Source organism: Balaenoptera physalus, assembly GCF_965194825.1.
Source record: "Balaenoptera physalus genome assembly, chromosome: 13".
NCBI lineage: Eukaryota > Metazoa > Chordata > Mammalia > Artiodactyla > Balaenopteridae > Balaenoptera > Balaenoptera physalus.
Window position 1 is genome coordinate 89,735,483 of NC_138892.1, and position 21,544 is coordinate 89,757,026.

The following is a 21,544-nucleotide window of genomic DNA, read 5'->3' on the forward strand; positions in this document are numbered from 1 at the left end:
AATTGAATCGAATTAAATTCAGTTTCTGGCCTTTTAAAATCTCTATAAAAAAAAAAATGTGTCCAGAATAAAAAAGTGCCATTGATAAATCTAGCATTTGGGGGCTCATAGGTCTATCAGCTTCCTTGGTTGCCCATTTTGTGGTAACAGTTATATATTAGTCATATGTTCTACATGACAAATTACTACAAACTTAGTAGCTTAAACCAGTACACACTTAATAGTTTCTGTGAGTCAGGAGACCAGTCACAGCAGAGCTGGGTGCCCTGCTTCAGCGTCTCTCCCAAGGTGCAATGAGGGGTCAGCCAGGGCTGGGATGTCATTTGAGGCTGACTGAGTCATGTCAGGGGATGTCAGTCCAGAGATGAGACCAGATGAACCACCCTGCCTCAAAGAGAAAGATGGCGCATGAACCATCCACCTCAGTCCCATTGTCAGGAGGATTCCTGAGTTCTCCCCTACAGCCAGACGCCACCTTGGGAAGAAAGATCAGCCTCTGGGAATTGAACATTCAGTTTTCTAAAGGTTGAATTGAAAGAAACTGTTAAAACTGGAAGAAAATGATTTCTTATTATTTAGCAAGCTAAAGGTTTAGTTGATTGACCAGTTGGGATGTGTGTGTGTGTGTGTGTGTATGTGTGTGTGTGTGTGTGTTTCTCCTACTACGCTGGAGATACATATCAATATAGGTATACACAAAATTTACTGTTGAATTCATACAAAATTGACTATTTCTAGTGTCTATCACAATGAGGAGCACATAGAAAGTTTTTAAGACCATTGTTGAATTAAATTGAATTAAATTCAGTTTCTGGCCTTCTAAAATCTCTAAAAAGGAAACTGTTCAAAATAAATAATTGCCGTGGATAAATCCAGGGGCATATACTTGTATACACACATTATATATATACACACATCTTTTTTTTTGGTTAAACTATTTGAAAGTTGTTTTCAGACATCATGACACTTTTTACATTCCTTGCAATAAGTTGCCCAAGTTTGCAAAGCTGGTCAATGGGAGTGCTGGGCTTAGAACCCTGGCAGTCTAAGGTGGAGCCTATGATCTTAATAACTGTGCCGCTGATTCAGTTAGGGAAAGGTGAAAGAAGTATGACAGGTGGAGTAGATGGGGCTCCTGTCAACCACATTCAGGATGAAAGCAACACCAGAGAGCTTCCGGGGAGAACATGAGAGAAAGGGGGAAAGCAGGTCAATTAAAGGTCAGAGAGGTGGGAGGGGAGAGAGGAGAATTTTTATATTAGGAGAGATGACAGTCAAATGAGAAGTGCTACTAAGACAGAATCTCCCACTTTTTCCTTTTTTCTAGGGCAAAACAAACTATTTTATACTTGATATTTTAGAGTATAAACCCCCAAAGGGCAGAGAGCAGGTTCTGCTTGCTCCTTTGGGCATCCAGTGTTGTATGCAGTCAGGTTCTTGGTCAGACAGTTAGTCTTTGCTTCTGATGTAAATGGACATAGATTTCTGAGGCACTGAGTTATCCAGTCATTAGAATTATATTTAACAGTAGATGAACAATATACCAATCTTCATGAAAGCTTTTTAAATTTATGTCTTTAACTATCATGAATATAGCCCTGAGGCTCTGTAATACAGGAACAATGATAGAGGATGTACAACATGAATATGTATTAACCCTTGCTCATAATAGCTGAAGAAGGAGCACCCAAAGAGTTAGAAAAAAATCCTCAAATTCTTTAAAGATGAAGTACCCAAGTTAGGTCAGAGGGTTATTTATTTTAAGATCGAGAAACTAACTTCACCTCTGTAATCAATACTCAAACATAGTTCTTTATCTCTATATAGCTTGGTATATAACTCTTGAGAAAAAAGTATTAGGTGAAGGAAGGAAAGAAAGCAATCTTAGATGTTTACCTAATAATTAAGAAATAAAAAATAAATGAAAATCAATATGGCTGATATCACACTCTGCTTCCCCCACAAGGTTGTCCGTTTTATTCGCCCACTTGCCTCTTCCATCCTCTTAACTCTTTAAGGCAGCAACTTGCAAACTTTGTTCACAGTAACTTATGGTGAGAAATACATTTTGTACATACAAATATATTTACAGAAACATTTGTATTTTAAAGTATTATATTTGTATATATACATTTTCAATCTTTTCATTCTCTCAATTAATGAAGTATTTTTCCATCTGATTAGCAACCTTGTAAAGGGTCAAAGAATCAATCTGGTGAGCTTAATAAACATTTTAGAAAATAGAAAAAAAGAAAATATCAAAAGTATGTCACAGGGAATGTAGGTTAAGTATTGTTTCGCGAAAATTTTGTTTCAGTTTTGCATGTATGTAGGTGTGTGTGTTCTGGACACGAAGCAAAATGTATTTCTCACGGGGGGTCTTAGTCAAAAATGTTTGACATGTTACTGTTTTGTGGCATTGCAGTTTGAAAGACACTGCAGTCTATGGGACCACAAGTAACTACCCTTATCTTCAAAAAAGCTCTATTGCAGTGTTCAGAATGTTGAAAGTTTTCATTATGTCACATCTCAGTGTCTTACTCTCTGGCCCAGGGGAAAATGAATTTGAGAAATGTGACTACACAGAAAGCCATTTGGGCGTATGGATCAAAGAAACACTGAATCTTGATGTTCTGCTCGCTTTTAGATTCTTGGAGCACAAAAAAGGTAGAGATAAATGCAGACAATATCAAAAAAGCAACAAATGCTTTCAACACTAAAAATGCACTTACAAGGAACTACTATGGCGACAGAAATTGACATACTAATAAGAAAAGAGTAGCTATTTCTATATTGACTGAAATACCATGATTGAGCAACATAAATTCTCTCAAATTTGATGTCAGAAATGTATGGTTCTGGTGCACAGGAAGAGGATTTCCTTCTTAATTATACGTAAGCCTATTTTCACCAACAGCAGATTTCTATGGTGAGAGCCACTATAAATATCTGGAGGCAAAGAAAATCAGATAAATATGAACTGAGTATATGGCCCAAGAGAGGACAGCATGACAATTGTTAAAACTTAATAATTAAAGATAAATAAAACTTTTTATCTTGGCATAAAAAAGGCATTTTATAATCGTGGGAAGAAGTTCTTAGTAAGGAGAAAGCTTGAGTTGATTCCTAAAGAACATTTTGTCTTTTTATGTTTTAACAGTAAGAATTATTAGATTAAAAATAAAAACTTTGAAAAAAAATCAGCAATTACAGTTGAAACAGTACACAGCAGCTAAACCAAGAGAAGATATAAGTAGTGCGTTGAACCAAGGGGTTTGATAAGATTACCTAACGATTTTGTCCTTTTCTAAGGACAAAGATGGATTGAAGTGGTGGTGATAATCCCTGTAAATTCTCTTGCGAATGCTCTAATTTTCTTAGTGAGGAAAAAGATATTGGGGTTTGGAAAGAAAGAAAAATATTTAAAATCCTCATCAAGAGAGTGGGGAAATGAATCTTTAAAAAACATCTAGTATGATTGCCTCGCAGAATGAAGGCTCTACTTCTGATTTCAAGTCAATATGGCTGTGTTTTTCTCCAGACGATTTTAGTTTCAGAGTTGCAGATATGGAGGAGGCAAAGAGTTGGATTTAACCAGGATTATGGATCTGCCAAATGACTAAGGCAATGAGAGAGGCACAAGGGAGTGGTGGGTGTTTACAGGGGAGTGATTATAATGATAAAATTTAATCTGGAAGGATGTGAAGTCAACTAAAAAAAAAGGATCAAAAGATCAGAGGTCTCATTGGGGTCAGTGGATGGCTGGGGCCCTAATACTAGAGAGAGAGGGCTGGAAAGATGGGATGTGGCAGTGATAGAGTAGGATAGTTGATATTGAGGTTATGAAGGAGTCCAGGCCTGAGCATATAATTGTGGCTAACATTAGGTCGAGGACAAGATCACTGGAGGAAAGGTGGTCAAGGAATTGGTAGACCAAAGTGTTAGAAGAATCACTGATACATCTATTGAAATCTACCATAATTAAACAGGAGTGTTATTGGAGAGAATGAAACAGGTGCTTTTATCACCAAGAAATCGGGAAAAATAACCCAGGAACCCGTAAATGATGGCAACAATGAGGGACAGGTTTAATATAATCTGATGGCATAAGATTCATGGTTGGTTGTTTTTAGAAAGGAGATGGGGAGAAACATCTGAAAGTAGCGATGAAGAACCAGGAGGACAGCTACCCCACCTCCAGATCATTAGACCTAGGGCTCTGAGAGAAAAAGCAGCCACCACTTGAGAGGTTACAAGGAAAATGTGACCTTAGGGAAGAGTCAAGTTTGCCTTAGAGCAAGAGGGTAAAGAGAGGCTGAGGATATAGGTCATTCTGCTACCAACAGACTCTGAATTCAGGGAGCACAATAGGTGAGTTTCAAGACTTGGGGAGGGTGAAAGGAATAAGGCAGTGGTATTCCACTGGGACCACAAGCATCCGCGTCACCTGGGAACTTGTTAGAAATTCCAATTCTTAGGCCTGACCCTATGCCTACTGAATCAGAAGCTAATTCAGGCCCAGCAATCTGTGTTTTAGCAAACCCTCCAGTTGATTTTGATATGCAGTAAAGTTTGGGAACCATTGGAATAGGATCAGATTCACCTGGGCTTACACTGTAAAAGAGGAGGGTGACCTGCAAGTCTGGGTGTTTTATGGTGGCTGACATCATCATGGATAGAGGACAGAATGAGATTATGTCCGGTTTCAAAGCAGACAGTGGAGAGGAGTCTTGAGTGTTGGGGAAAGGGGGAGAACAGGGAAAAGTAGGTTCTAGGACTTTTCACCCCTAAAGGTCTAGAGCAGGGGTCCCCAACCCCCGGGCCATGGACAGGTACCAGTCCACGGCCTGTTAGGAACCGGGTCGCACAGCAGGAGGTGAGCGGCGGGCTAGCGAGCGAAGCTTCATCTGCCGCTCCCCATCACTCCCATTACCGCCTGAACCATTACCCCCTCCTCCCAACCCCCGGCCGTGGAAAAATTGTCTTCCACAAAACCGGTCCCTAGTGCCAAAAAGGTTGGGGACTGCTGGTCAAGAGAATCAGAGATATAAATTTTCCCCATCTCTTTGGCATGAAGTGTCACTATTGTTCCATGTTGTCACTACACTAGAGCTTATACCCATCAGTATCTCTCTTCCTTTCCCTCCATTTTATCTATCTAAATCAAGTCTTTTGATTACAAGTCACAGAAAGCCACTGTAAATAGCTTAAATGAATAAAGGAAAATTTATTCTAAGGATATAAGGATTCCAAGGCAAAAAGGGTAATGATACCTGGTAAGGAGTTTTCTCAGTGTGTGTGTGTGTGTGTGTATTTCTACGACAGTCTGGGTTAGGTAAGTACCCTGGTCAGCAACAGCTTCAGATGTGGTGTCATAGAATACAAGCATGGTTGTCAGGGGCCATCTGTATGAGCACAGTTAGGAAGGGGGGCATTTCTCAGAGGAGTGTCGGGGGCTGGGCTGCCCACCCAAAATGTGTTCACTACTGACACTTTGTTCTAAATCAAAGACTTAGCATAATTTAGGTGGATAAATACCAAGTAAGTTTCTTTCAAATGGAAAGTGGGATAGCACCTTGGCTAAGTATATCTTTTCTAATTGTTTTAAACACTGACTTAATTTTAAAAAGCTTTTTTGTGAGACAGAGGGTAGCAGTTACCTTGAAATTGTAACATATATACTTACGCAGCATTTAATAGATCAAAATGTTTCCTCTCATTGACTTAAATAAGATAGACCTATCATTCTGGATATTTATAAGCCTGATGTGTGTATGTGCAAGTGTGTGCACGCGCACACACGCATGAGTATATTTTGTGTTGGATGTGTGTGCTTTACCAACTCTACCTGTACCATATATGACTTCTGTAAGGTAACAAAGTACGTTTCACACTTTTGACATTATCACAGACCTTTGTTGAGTAAACTTTCCCCAAATGGATTTTAATTGAGTAAGCCTTTTAACTTCTCGGGCTCCCCGAATATTTTATTAAATTTTAGTAATACTTTTTACTCTTCTACAAGTTATTTCTATATATCTGTAAGATAAAAGCAGGAACAGAGGCCCCAATATAGCTAAAGCCAAATGACAAAACAGACTCAAAACATGCATGAAAACCCGGCTCAGAAGGGACACTCTGTGTGGTCAATGGCCTGTGCCTATGTTCAAGATCTTTTCCTCCCTCCTTGCTGTCTCTCTCTCTCTCTTTCACTCTCTCTCTGTGTTCTCACTTGGTCTGTCCAAATGCCATACTTCTGGGGTTTTTTCTTATTCACTTTCATTACTTGTGATGATATTTTCTCTTTCATGTCTCAGGAAAATATTTGAACAGCATTTGTAATGCTCGGCAAGCTTCTGTTTTTCTGGGTGAAGGCTCAGAGACCAATATGTTTATGCAGAACAGATATTGAAGGTTCCACAGACTTTAACAAATACAAGTGTACTGTCCTCATTTTTATCTCAATTCATCTTATTCATGAGATATTTAAAGGAAATAAAAACAAGCATAAAAGTCTTCAAAATACCCATCCAGTTGTGCAGTAGTTCATTTTTTTAAACAAATTGATTATGTGTCATTGCTTTGATGATGCCAGGCAGAACGGAAGGTGTAGGTGTTTCTAATATTTTTATAATGTTCTGGATTTGGATAACATTTCTCTATCTTACTTATTGGAAAAAATTACTCGGTCCCAGGCTATTTACATTATTTCTGTATTGATGTTACTAAGTGTAGAAAAATGCCACAAAGAATTTCTCAGCTCATAATCATTTTTATTTTTAGTACTTTTACACTTCGTTCATTGTTCTCTTGCAGAAAGACAGTGAGGGGTGGTAGAACTTACACTGATTTGGGGAGACCTGAATTTTTCTATCATTTCTGCAAATAGGTGAGGTTGAGGGCAAGCCCCTTAGGTCAAGCAATATTTATAAACACAAACTTTTAGAATCTAACACTAAAACAAAAGCTTGCTACATAAGTTTTAAATGAATGGATTTCTTGGTAAGCCCCTCTTCACACACCTAGACACAAACTAACAGAGTAAGTTTTCTTTAAAACCTTGTCTTTAGTCAGAAAGAGAAAAACAAATACCGTCTGCTAACACACATATATGGAATCTAAAAAAAAAAACGGTTCTGAAGAACCTAGAGCCAGGACAGGAATAAAGATGCAGATGTAGAGAATGGACTTGAGGACATGGGGTGGGGGAAGGGTAAGCTGGGACGAAGTGAGAGAGTGGCATGGACATATATACACTACCAAATGTAAAATAGATAGCTAGTGGGAAGCAGCCGCATAGCACAGGGAGATCAGCTCGGTGCTTTGTGTCCACCTAGAGGGGTGGGAGAGGGAGGGTGGGAGGGAGACGCAAGAGGGAGGGGATGTGGGGATATGTGTATATGTATAGCTGATTCACTTTGTTATACAGCAGAAACTAACACAACATTGTAAAGCAATTATACTCCAATAAAGATGTTTTAAAAAAAAAAAAACCTTGTCTTCATTACAGGTAGACCAGTTGTATAGTCTGTCTAATCTGGACACTACAGATTTGATACCACATGAGGCCTAAACCAGTTAAGACTTAGTGTGCTTTCATTTGATGTTTTCTTTATGTTTAAAACCACATTTGTTTAAAACCACAATGCCGGGAATAAATGTTGAATTAAATGTGTATATTTTGCATAACCACAGTATTTGCCAGTGACACATGCTCTTCACACAAAGAATTCACAGGATGTGAGTCTCCCAAACGTTAAAGTGTATCTAAATTAGGAGGAGTAAAGACAGGGGGAGAGGGAGATAGAAAGAGAGAGGAAGGGGAGGAAGGAGAAGGAATGGGTACCAAGTTCTGAGTGTATATAACTTACACCAGCATCTTATATAGGATAAAGATATTATAAATCCAAGTAGTGTCGTCATAACAGAAAACAAAATAAAACAAAAAGCAGAAACAGGCAGTTAGACAGAAGTCCAGTAGAAGTATTCTAGTCCCTGACGGCCTTAGCAAGAGGGCTGAGGAAGAGGGCACTGTAGAAGGAGAGATGTGAAAAAGGGAAAGAGAAAAAGTCGGGAGTCTCCATCCTATGAATGTGAGGGTGAGGGTCTTTGCTGACCTTCCGCCAATCCTGTGGAAACTGAGAGAAGGAATGAGACCAGATAGCCCTCCTTTCCCTCACCCTCCACATTCAGCACCAAATCCCATCAAGCCCCCTAGGGACACTGCTCCTGACTGCCCTCCACACCACTTTGTTCTCCCTAACACAGGGCTGCATGGCCACCAGCTCATTGCCTCCGCCCTGGATGGCTGCAGTCACCTCCCAACCAGGCTGTCAACCCCAGGCTTCCTCCACCACCACAGTGCCTTGTCAACTAGAAACCGTAATGATTTTCCAAAACAAACTAGTCGTCATCTTCAGCCATTGTCTTCAAGATAAAATCCACACTCCTTTTCCCAGCTTGTAAAAGTCTTCTCAGCCCCTTCCATCCCTACTTCTGCAGCTTCACTTCTCACCTTGGGATGGAAGATGGCAGGGAAGTCGTATGTTTGTCCACAGTCTGGCACTAGCTGAATCACCTGGATGACATCAGACTTTCCACACATTTCTATACCCCCCTACTCATTGCCTGGTGGCCCGAATTGTCTCCTCACATCCCCTCCACCCCTACCCCTGCCCTTCACTTTGCTCAGACAACTCTCTAAAGTCCCAGGCCCCAAAGGCAACATAATATATCAGAAGATGCAGAGGCTCCACTGAAGAAACTCTTATGGGCAGAATCGAAATGGAAGTGTGTTTGAGGTCCACCCATTTATGTAGGCATTCTCTTTGGGATACTCTTCTCCTCCTTTATATCCATTACATTCTCATTAAAAGGCATTAGATTAGACCTCAACCCATGGCGGGACAAGCCCCTGGATGGCATCCTGCCCTTCTCCCCACCAGACACCAGCCATCGCCCAGGGTCCAGCTAGCGCTTCCTGACAAGCTGGAGCAGTTTACCTTCTGGAGCCTCTGCAGGGGCTAAATGCTCAGACCTCCACCCTCAGCCTGACAACCTGTCTCAGTGTTGAAAAACAGTTCAAGGTAGCACTTGGGACCAAACATGTCATTTTCCTTGTCAAAATGAAAGCTGTAAATTTTAAATCTAATGCTTAATGTATCCAGATATTGAACACAGGGAATTTTATCTTCAGCTTAATGGTCTGTCTAAAAACATCAAAAAAGATTACTTAAAAACTCTGGGCCTCAGAGGTCCTATAAAATTACACAAAGCAAGCCCTCCCCAATCAACTCCTCCAAGTTTTAAAAAATTTATTGGAAAACACTTATGCAATATATGAACTCCTTTTTTCTTAGCCTTAGATACTGAGACTGTGTGCTTGATTGCTGGGGGGTGGGTAAGAAAAGCAATAGGATAAGATGAAATTTTATTAGATTACAATCTAAAATTTTAATAGACTTTCTGCTTCTGGGAATGGATGGCAAACCTTATTCAGCATCTTCTTGAGCAGAGAAAATGTAAAAGCATGGCTTTCCTCCTTTAATATAATGTGACAATAAAGAATGGCAGAGCTTTTTAATTTTCTTTTTAAATTCAGATATTTGTGAAGACCTGATTAGAACAGAAAGACAGGAGAAGGTAAATGAAAGCAATAGAAAGAGAGTTAGAATGTAATTATTTTCTCAGTAAAAGGAGACTTGGATTCAAAGGTAATTGTTGAGATTTTAGGAATGGAGAAATTATAACACTGGACCTTAGTAGCTTTATCAAAAACTCGCCCACAAGCATACATTAATCTGAGACCTTAAAATCCACTCCATGGCCAGAGTATTTGTGATGCAGTGATGCGTTTGCTTCCAAGGTCTTACTGACATAACCTGAAAAATTCTTTGTTGACACAAACAGAATCTTTATTGTCTCTAGTCTATAAAGAGACAGGGAGTGTTTTGCATACAATCGCTATCTTTCTGCCCAGCGAGAAAATTATGAACCATGAAGTTTAGAGGGGTCAAGACTGCTTTCAATTGTTGTATTAAATCCAAGACTTCATCCTGTACATGGCTGCCTGTTCTAGAGAAGAGTGTTGCTAATTAGGGGGAGAAGATGTTTGGGAAACTGGAAAACTTCCAAGTTCTTCCTGAATTCAGAATTTCCAATATTTTTAAAGCACTATAGATTCACAGATGGTAATAGTATCATTTGCTTTATCCGCCTTAAGAGTGCTTTCTGATGTATCTGCTTCTGAGATAATAATAACTCCATTATGGATCCCACATTTAAGGTTCTTACTTTAATGCCCCAGCATTTTGGTGCGTGTCTGGCTGACCCACAACATAGCAGCCTCGTTAAGGATAACTCCTGGGCTAAAACAGCATCTAACGGGTTAATGAGGCTGGGCAGTGTCAGCCTGTAGCAGCTGCTCAAGCAGCAGGCTGGGAAAAGCTCTGTTGATTTCCATTCTTCACTGCTGAGTGATGAAGGGCAACCTATATGCTCGAAGTCTAGTCAGGCCACAACCTGTACTGATGTACAAAAAAATTCAGTTCAATCCATGCCCCAGGTCAACAATTACTCCATGATATATGATATGAGGGTAAAGTCAACGCGTTTACAGTGTATAAGGGGCTAAAACCACGGGGCTTGGGAGGTTAGCCACTATTTTGTTTATCCTTTACTGGGGAAAAGATTCTATTAGCTCCGATCTAGAATCTGAATAATTCTTTGATCCATGAGTATATACATCTTGATTCATTTTACTGATGCTTTCAGCCATGATATTGCTCATCAGGTCACTTTGGATCTCTGCACTCATTTTGGGATACAGAGCCCAAAACTCTACTACTAAACATAGCCTACTGTTTTCTAACAAAAATACTAAGTTTTCGAAGATTAAATAATTTTAACATGAAAAAAGAGTTCGTCACAAAATGTTCTCTTGATACACCTGAAACATCTCCTTTGTTTGAATTCACAGGGTAGAAGAATCACCTGGAGTGTTTCCGAAAAGATTCCTGAGGCCCACCTCCAGGGATTCTTATTCAGTAGGCCTGTGGTGGGGTCTGAGAATTTACATTTCTGAAAAGCTCACAGGGGCCACCAGTGTGGCAGGTCCACCAACCACACTTCCCCCAGCAGCACTGTTCTAGAATGCTGCTTTCTTAATCTTCTTTCTCATTCTCCTTTTCTGGATTTTTCTTTTTTTTTTTTTTGTTCTTTTTTTTAAATTGAAGTATAGTTGATTTACAATGTTGCATTAGTTTCAGGTGTACAGCAAAGTGATTCAGATATATATACATATATATGTGTGTGTGTGTGTAAATATATATATATATATTCTTTTGCAGATTCTTGTCCCATATAGGTTATTACAAGATATTAAATATAGTTCCCTGTGCTACACAGTAGGACTTTGTTGGTTATCTATTTTATATATAGTAGTGTGTATCTGCTAATCCCAAACTGCTAGTTTATCCCTCCCCACCGCCTTTCCCATTTCATAACCGTAAGTATGTTTTCTATATCTGTGAGCCTGTTTCTGTTTTGTAAATCTGTTCACTTTTACCATTTTTTACATTCCACGTATAAGTGATATAACATGATTTTTGTCTTTCTCTGTCTGACTTACTTCATTTAGTATGATAATCTCTAGGTCCTTCCATGTTGCTGCAAATGGCATTAGTTCATTTTTTTTATATCTGAGTAGTATTCCATTGCATCAATATATATACACCACATCTTCTTTATGCTGGATTTTTCATCTCCATGACCTCTAACTTGATGTGTTCTAAGACTCAGGCCTACACATCCTCTATCTTCCCTCTCCAAGCATCTCATTCAATCCCCTGGCTCTATATCATAACTATAAGCTGATAAAGCCTGATTTCCCCCCCTAAACTCATGATTGTGTATCTACTTGCTATTTGACAGCTCCTGATTCTCCTGTCAAATCTGGTCCTCTCCACTGTTCTCCAACTCAGCAAATGGTACCAACACTTATAAAACTGTTCAAGCCAAATCCTTCATCATCCATAGCTCTTCCCTTCTCCTCACATCCCACTCCAATCCATCAGTAAATCTCGTTGGCTCTCTTTCCAAAATATGTCCAGAATTGGGCCATTTCTTACTGTCTACCCTGGCCAAGCCCCCATCATCTCTTGCCTGGATTACTGCTATTATTTTCCAGCTCATCTCCCTACTTGTTCCCTTGTCTCCTACCCTACTACCTACACAGAGCAAACAGTGACCCTTTATAATATGTCAGTTCTCCTTCACTGCTCTGCTCTCATCTCTCTCCATAGAACTCAGAATGAAAAGCTGGAGGTCTGACAGTATCCCTTAAGGTTCCCTATGACCTGATCACATCCCCCTACACTTCTCTCACCTCCTATGCTTGCAGTTTCCCCCTCACTCACACATTCTGGCCATACTCGCTTCCTTGTGCTTCCTTTCCCACGCCAAGCATATTCCTGCCTCAGTGCTTCTGCACATGCTGTTTCCTCTGCCTGGAATACTTTCCCCTGGTTATCTCCAAGGCTTACTCCCTCAATCTGTTCAGGTCTCTGCTCAGATGTCTACCATAGGGGCTTCCCCAGATCCCTCTTTAAAAGAGACACGGCCCCGACCCACGACACTCTCCAATATCCTTACCCAGTTTCACTTTCTTTGCCTTGGCGTTTATCATCCCTGGTGACTTCTTATTTATGCATTTGTTCATGGTTTGCCTCCCTCCACCAGGATGCAAGCTCCATGAGGGAAGAAATGATTTTTCTATCCACTGTTATATTCCTGGTACCAGAAATAGTATCTGATCTGTTGTAGGAGCTTGATAACTATTCAGGGACTACATGAATAAACTGATTGAAAAGTGATCATTTTAGTTTGTAAAAAAAAAAAAAAAACAACTGACTGGTTTTTTTTCTTCCTCTCTAGAACTGATCCGTTATTCTTCTCAGCCTTAATCACTTTAAGATACAACATTTCTGCAATATTTACTTCAAGGGAATTATATGGATAATTTATTTCAGTAAAAATTACCCAAAAGACTATTTGCGCAAGTTTTGGTTGCATACTCCCAATAAAAGTCTGCAAAACTCTCAGGCCACTCCACCTCCTTTACCCCACACCCATTTTCCTCGAGTCCATGGTTCCCAAGACCGTTAGCCTGAGAAACAGGATCTTTTTGAAGACTATAAGCTCAGAAAGAGCTGCTGAGTCTATATAGCAAGCTGACTGGTCACAGGTAGTCACGATGTTGGACAAAGAATGTAAAGTTTGAGACACTGGCCACTGCACAGAGTGATACTGCCTGTTTGAGATGCTACCAAAGCTAATGAAGGCAGCTCCAGAGTCCTCGCAGTTGATAAATACGAGACGGAATAGTTGGAGAGTTGGGTAAAGGAACCAGTATGAAAAGAGCTTTGGAAAAATACTCGGCAGTACACTGCCGCCATTCATCTCTTACACTGAAAAACTGTATTAGTGCTTAAAATGACTCCTCTCACTAACTTTCCACCCAACTCAATTTCATTTAACTCAATTCAGGCTCACAGGCTTCTACTCTGAACTCCACTGTCTTTGCGCTTTTGAAAGAGTAGTGACATTGATAGTTGAACCTGTGGACCATCCTGCATGCTTTCTAATGTGATTTGTTGGACCAAGGCTTGCAATGAAAGGCAAAACTATTAAAAAAATAAATGCGTGTAGAGATTAGAGTCCACATTTTGAAATGTCAGTAAATACAGTATTTGTGTGACAGATCATAATGATTTGTAAAAGGCGGCCATATGTGTATCAAGCTCTCAGTCTTCCTAATGTTTTTTTCTTAAAAAATCTTTTATTTTTAAATCTGAAAAAAACCGGCATTAAATGAGAATCATCTTTCAAATTTTTGGAGGAATGCAGACTAAAATCCCACGTCCTCAGCCCGTGGATTTTTCTCTTTCAAAGAGAAACCAGGGGAACGTTCCCAGCTTGTGCGTTCCTGTCACATTACAACACTGAGGGCGATAGAAAGATTTAAGAAAAAGAAATCAAGGATAGAACATTCATGTCAGTTCTTCAGTCTTTAATGTACTGTTTCACTACTTAACAGTGCCTAAAGGTAGTTTACCTGTGTACTCTCACAAATAGCACCATTAACAGAATTTTACATGCCTAGGTCACTTTCCTTTGATCCCAAAGAAGTCTTAAACATTGTACAAACAACAGACTGGAGGCTACAACCCTGAAAGACAGTCACTTCTGGAGAGTAGAGGTGGTCCCTGACATAGCAACAGAATGTACAGGATAATTTCAGACAAAGAACAAAAGCAAACGATGGTCCTTCTGAAAATCGCTAAGGATGTTAAGTGTTTTCAGAGTGAAATCAAACACAACGGCCTAAGGCCAGTGGAGAATTTTCCTTGGAGACAGAACCTCTGCTTAAAAGTGATTAAGTACTTAATGGTCATCACAGACCTCCAAATTTCATAGTTCCCTATATGCAAACCATGTCTCCAAATGCACTGAAATTACATCTCAGGCATAAGCTTTCTTTTGTTCTGATGCCAGTTTGTAAGAGATCTTTACGTGAACAAAAGCTTGTCTTTACAATAACCATCTTTCTTTAGAAAAGGCAAGCAATATACTTTTGGGATGCCAAATCGCACAATAGAGGAAACCAAATAATTCCAGCGAGGTTTGATGAGCCCTCAGCAAATCCTACAACAATTCTAGTCATCTGTCACTCAGGAAGTATCTCATAAAGAACTGTGTGGCATTGCTACTGTCTATTACCTGCAATGTTCCTTTTGGTTCACTTGAGATTTTTAAAAAATATATAATGAATGCATTCAATAATTGTTTGAATTGCTGCTGTGCATTCTATCATAAATGGTTTATGGATAACCATCAATTGGTTCTGCTCATCAGTCTAACAAGTGCAATGTACTGCTCAGAGCAAAGGATGACTATTTATTTAAGAGATCTTGGCAGGAAAATTTGTTGCATGCCACAACTTTACAAAGAACATTAAAATCAATGACAATTTATAAACCAAAAGCTGGGAATTATGCTTTGGATTCCCATAATTCATCAGAATAAAGCTGTCAGATACCTTTTATTATAAATTAATAGCATGTTGTCTAAGAGCCCTGTGGAACAGATGTTTTGCCAGTTCAGTACTGACATCTAGTGGACAATAAAAAATACTCCCCCCTCTCCTCCCAACTCTGGAATTTCCCTCTTTCCCAAAGTCAGAAGATTTTTATCATGCAAGAAACTGCATTTGAATTAAAGTTTTGTGTATTTGTGTTCGAGCTAACAAATATACATTGGAACTTTTAGTGATAAACATTGGCAATGTGTACTTATCATAATTTAAAACCTACTCAGCTTCTTTTCTTTAAAGCTGTTTCTATAATATATTTTAAACTTTTTAGGACTTTTCATACTTGGGGACTTAATTACTTCTAATTCTCTACTATTAAATTAACTATACTATTTAAAGCGTCAAACTTCCAAATCCAGTGTTCTCATAAAGAAATAGAAAAATAGTTCTAAATATAGTTTTAAAATAAGCATTCACTTAGCTTGTATATGATTCAAAGTTAGAATTCAACTTAATTATTGTGAATTTTTCTCTCCAGTTTAATGTGACTTACGAATGGCCAAAATATTGCAGAGAGAGAGAGAGAGAAAGAGGGAGAGAAAGAAAGATTGAGAGAGAAAGAGAGATTGAGAGAGAGACTGCTTAAACGCACTGTTTGTGGATTTTGCTTCCTTAAACAATATTTTCTGGTTGGTCTGCACAATAACATTCCATGGTCATTAATGTATTGAAAAACTGAAAAACATCCTCATGTACACTGGCAACCTCTCAGGTACACAGTCTTGGCAAAGGTACCCCCTGGAGCAGGCTAGGTAATTTTATGCCCCAAGTAAGGGACAAATCTGAGACTTCCCAAGTGCTCCAGCTTACCTGATCTGGATGCATGCTGGACTTGACCTTCCAGGGGATTGAGGAGATTAAGGAGAACATCCTCTTCAGAGCCTTTTGGAATTTAGAGTTCCTAAAAGTGAAGAAAAGAGAAATAAAACTAGCATTTCCTGTGTACCTGCTTTTGTGTCTGGCACTGCTGATAGGCACTTTACATAAGAGATGAATGAAGTACAGATCAGTGATGAACATTATTGGTCCAACTTTGTATTCCTTAAAGGAACACGAATGACATGCTCTAGGGCAGGCATCAAGCTGAAATTTCTAGGAGAGAAGGAACAATATCTCTTTCTACCTTGATTTTTATTGGGAGACAATGGTAAAACTTAACCAGTATCATAATCTGCCCATTCCAATTTACCGAACTATAAAATGGTGAAACAGCATATGAAACCACCTTACACATATCGTGAAGTTTATAAAATCTATTTTAGGTTACTTTCTTTAGGTTACTTTAGGTTACTTCCTTAGGTTAACATCTTTCTAAACTAGCTTTTCGAAAGTCATTAAAATAAAGCTTCATTGCATGAATAAGGACAACGGAATAGCATTTTATCAACTAACCTGCCCTCTCCATGGGCAGCTTTTTTATATTAACTAAAAGACAAACTAGGCTGTCTCCTGCTATCATGAACAACTAACTTCCGTTCTTTTCACAAAAGAACCCTTATCACACTCACATTAGTTTTTGACTAACTTTCCCTCATTCTAAAAATAATTTTTAACTCTCTAATCATTTGAAATCTTATATTCTCATCTAAGCTATAGACCTGCACAAACTCCCTTTATATGGATACATTTCAAAGATCCCCATTAATGGAGAAGTCCACCAATGCTTATGTACAACTGTCACATTTAGCCCTAGAGGAAGTGAGAAGAGCCGGTCGAAGGAGGCAAGGCTTGGGAGCCAGATAGATAGGACATTCAAAAACTCAACAAGTGGGACTTCCCTGGTGGTGCAGTGGTTAAGAGTCCACCTGCCAATGCAGGGGACTCGGGTTCGAGCCCTGGTCCGGGAGGATCCCACATGCCGCGGAGCAACTAAGCCTGTGTGCCACAGCTGCTGGGCCTGCGCTCTAGAGCCGGTGAGCCACAACTACTGAGCCCGTGTGCCACAACTACTGAAGCCCGTGCGCCTAGAGCCAGTGCTCTGCAACAAAGAGAAGCCACCGCAATGAGAAGCCCATGTACAGCAATGAAGAGAAGACCCCGCTCGCTGCAACTAGAGAAAGCCCGCGTGCAGCAACAAAGACCCAACACAGCCAAAAAAACTCAACAAGTGCAGGTCTAGGGTGGGTGTTTTAAGTTCAGAAGGAAATAGGTTAAGCTGAGTAAAAACAAAAAACAAAAACCCTCATAATGTGGAAAGGACAGCAAGCAAATGGGACCCATAGGTCTAAAAGGAAAGATCATATGGAGGAGACTCAAAGCTGAACTTGAATCCCAGGACAAGTCATTGTTTCTTCATGTAGCCCGCTGTGCCCAAAAGTGCACCAAGAGAACCAGAGACCTGCAAGGCCAGCTTCCTCCTGATGAATATAAGGTCAAGTTTTTCCATTTACAACTTTTATTAAAGTCTTCCCCTCACTATCATTATTTTAGGTTATGAGTGAAGTAAACAGAATCATTACACATTAGATCTGGAGGGGACCTCGAAGAACACTCCAACTTCTCAGCCCCAGCCTCGGAGAGGTTAGGGGTGCCGGAAGTTGGTAATACACTAACGGAGTGACAGGAAACAGTGGGATGGGAGGTCATCAGGGCTGAGACCGTAGAAAGCCATCAAGCCCAGGAAAGACTGAAGGCCTGGAGGATGAGGTAAGGCTAGGAGTAAAAACTAGGAGAGAGCCACAGGCCTGTCCCAGAATTACCAGCCAGGCAGAGTCAAAATTTCCCAATGAAGGGAGCAGGACACATCCAGGTGCTTAAGATCAGAATCAGGCTTTTTACCAGAACTCAGGGAAGCAAGCAAGAAATCAAGGCAAGCAGCGCAAGAAAGGAAAGCAGAGCAAGGCAGATGAATAAGAACCCAGAGATCCACAAAAGGAAAAAGGACAGTCAAGCTCATAATCCAAAGCAAGACTTCAACCCTAATGTCTACTACCCAGAAAGGACTTCAGAAACTAAGGTCACTCTGACTCAGGCTCAGAGATTCTTTACAGTTCTGTGAAGACGGGATTCAATCCCAGCCCAGCTAACATGGGAGGTTGAGCCTGTCACTGAATCACCTGGATAAGGTGATGAGTAAGTGGGCATTAGGTAACCAGAGTGTCAAGAAGGCAGATCCTAATAAAATCTATGTCAGTTGAATGCACTATACGTATCTGAAACTGTGAATCAGTTAGATGTGTGATTTATCCACGTGCACAAGTTAGTATTTATACACACATGCAGAGATGGCAACTTGATAATCTAGAGACATTCCTTGTTCATTTCATCTCCTTATTTCCTCTCCCTTCAACTTTCAGTCATTTTACTCTTTGTTGATAGTCTTTCAGCACAGATTCCCCAATGCATTTTGAAATTATTTTCCTGGGTAAATTCATACCTTCTATTTATTTTTCAATGTTGTTCTTAAAAAATGTCTACTTTAAAATGTCATTTCCTAGAGAAAGGGTACATATTTATTTACTAAATGTTTATGCTTCCTTTGACACTGCCTTAGCATTCTGTGTCCAACTAGGGGCTCAAGAAAAAGACATGTGGTGAATTCAAATCAGTCTGTTTTCCAGATGAAAATTTTGAATTTTACCTAAACATACCAGAAACCATCTTTTTACTGTGTATTAAGAAAAATGAGTAAATTCTAATTAAATGCTTTAGTTTATATGATGAAAATAAAATTACATCTAAAGGAATCTTTAACTGAATAATCTCATGTTAATAAGTGAATAGCAGCAGAAAGAAAGCTGGGTGGTTTATAAATTAATGGATGTAAGCAATGATTTATGGTTAATTTACTTCACTTAAGTCCTTCCTTCAATCTGTCCCTGAGACTTTTATCTTTGAATTTCCGAATAAAAAAGCCAAACTCTTATTTGGAGAAATGGGCAGGGGAGGGGGCATTGAAAACTCCAATAGCTTTCTGTGTATTCCTTTTGATATTTTATCAGTAAAGCTTTAATAGTTACACAAGAACCACATGTTGATGTAATGTGATAGTCCCAAGCAGAGATATCGATGATTGTAACTGATGAAATAACTAAATATCAACAGTAAAAGGACCTCCAAGACAGTAAAAAAAGAACATCACAGAGGGAGGAAAATCAGTTGCTGGCCAACATGTAAACAAGAATTTGACCCTGTTTACTTCTTCCTTCCTTCAGAATCATTGGAGAATTGCTTTGTGCCTTGAACCTCTCATGGTCCAATTTAATATCTTCCTGTTTTTTAGAAGGTGTTTTATACAACTTACTGGAATATTTCCAGGAAAAAACTGAGAGAAACCGAGAAATAGAGGAAGGAAGGAAGGGAGGGGAGAGGGAGGAGAGAAGGAAGGAAGGGAGGGAGGGAGGGAAATGCATAGGAATACAAGGCTCAATACATAATAATGCCCTTGGCAAAAGCTTTCCAAGTCCCCCACTCCTGTCTTAAACTCCATTTATTTTGCTATGATATATGGTGTCAAAATAGTGATCCCTGAGAATAAAAATCTTTATTTTTGCCCCCAAGCCAGTATGTAAAGAGAAATGCAAATTTCTCTGAACTCATGTTTATTTTCAACCCTGACATGATCTTGTTCACAGACTACAAAGTCTCTCAAGAGAATTTCAGAAGCTCAATAACAAAAGCCCTACCCCTTTCCACGTTCTCGCTAATTGTGAAACAGAGGAAAATGACTGGGAAGAAGGGGGGTTGAGCCCCATGTCTGGTTATATGTTGCTTCAAGTTAAAGAATCTGCCAAGACTCTGCTTCAAGGACAGAAATTTCGTCTTCTGCTTCCCTCTTCACTGAGAAACCACTGCAGGCTCTCAGACAAAGTGCAACACACTGAATAACCATCCAGACTTTTTTCAAGTTGCTTAGGAAGAGTTCGAAGCTTCACCCTGACTCTATGAAATCTAAATGTGGAAATTCCCAACTGCCCTTGCTTCCCGCCTCCAAAATGTACCCACATATAGCAATGTGTTGTGTAAATGCTACTGCATCTGCTTATGGGTGAGTTTTTGGTGATTCACTGTGTTCATGACCTATAGATGTCTGTCTACATCTGCACTGCCCAGAGTTTTCTCAGAGAGCAAGAACTGGATCACTACACAGATATATTTTTCTTTTTTACAAATCCAATATGTAAAAATGCCAACAAAGATAAATCTTTGCACCAGAAGACAACTTCGATATCATTTTGTCTAAATTCCTCATTTTAAAGATTCGTTTATTCATGCATCTAACAGATATTTTTAATCCCAGAATTTCCCAAAGATGTTAAATGACTTGTTCAGGGAAATTAAATATGGTGTTCAGTGTTGCACAGAAATTTAAAAAGAATTTGAAATACTGTATGGTATCATTTATATATGGAACTTTAAAAAAAAAAAAGAAAGCTGATCTCATAGAAACAGAAAGTGATATTTTGGTTGCCAGGGTCTGGGGGAAGGGGAAAATGAGGAGATATAGGTCAAAGGGTACTAACTTTCAGTTTTAAGATGAATATGTTTTGAGGTTCTAATGTACAGTTTGGGGACTATAGTTAGTAATTCAATATTGTATACTTGAAATTTGCTGAGAGTAGATCTTAAGGATTCTCACTACACACACACACACACACACACACACACACACACACACACACAAAGAGTTAACTATGTGAAGTGATGGATGTATTAATTAACTTGATCTTGGTAATCATTTCACGGTGTATATGTGTATCAAATCATCACGCTGTACACTTCAAATATATAGAGTTTTATTTGTCAGTTACTCCTCAATGAAGCTGGAAAATAATTTTTTAGAGTTTAAAGTTTCCTAAAATATCATCCATGTTATTTCAACTCCTCCAATTTTAAGAAGTGATTATTGGTATCTCCAGGCCAGTCAAATCAAAGCAAATGTTAGAAATGTATGTTTTAAGTTCCCCATAATCACTCCTTAAGGCATTTTCTTAACATCCTTTCTCCCTCTAAACTCATCGTAGTCCCTATTCCCAGCCTCTTCTTTTTCCTCAGTGTCAAAATGAATATGGAATTAATCATATAGGCGAGGGGCAGCAAACTTTCCCTGCAAAGGCCAGATATTTCAGGCTTGCAGCCATATGGTCTCCATCTCCTACTCAGCTCTGCCATCGTAGCACAAAAGCAGTCACAGACAATAAGTAAATGAACAGGCTGTGGCTGGGTTCCAATAAAACTTTATTTACAAAAACAGGCTGAGGGTCAGATTTGGCCCACGGGCTGTAGTTTGCTGACCTCTGATAGAGACTATTACCTGGGAGTGTGCCAGTTAATTCACCATCTGTTTTAGAAGATAAATTGCCTTTTCCCCTTATTACAATGCTCATCTTTTGATGAAATCCCTAAGGTAGTGCACTCCAACAGAACTTTTAGCCATGATGGAAATATTTTATA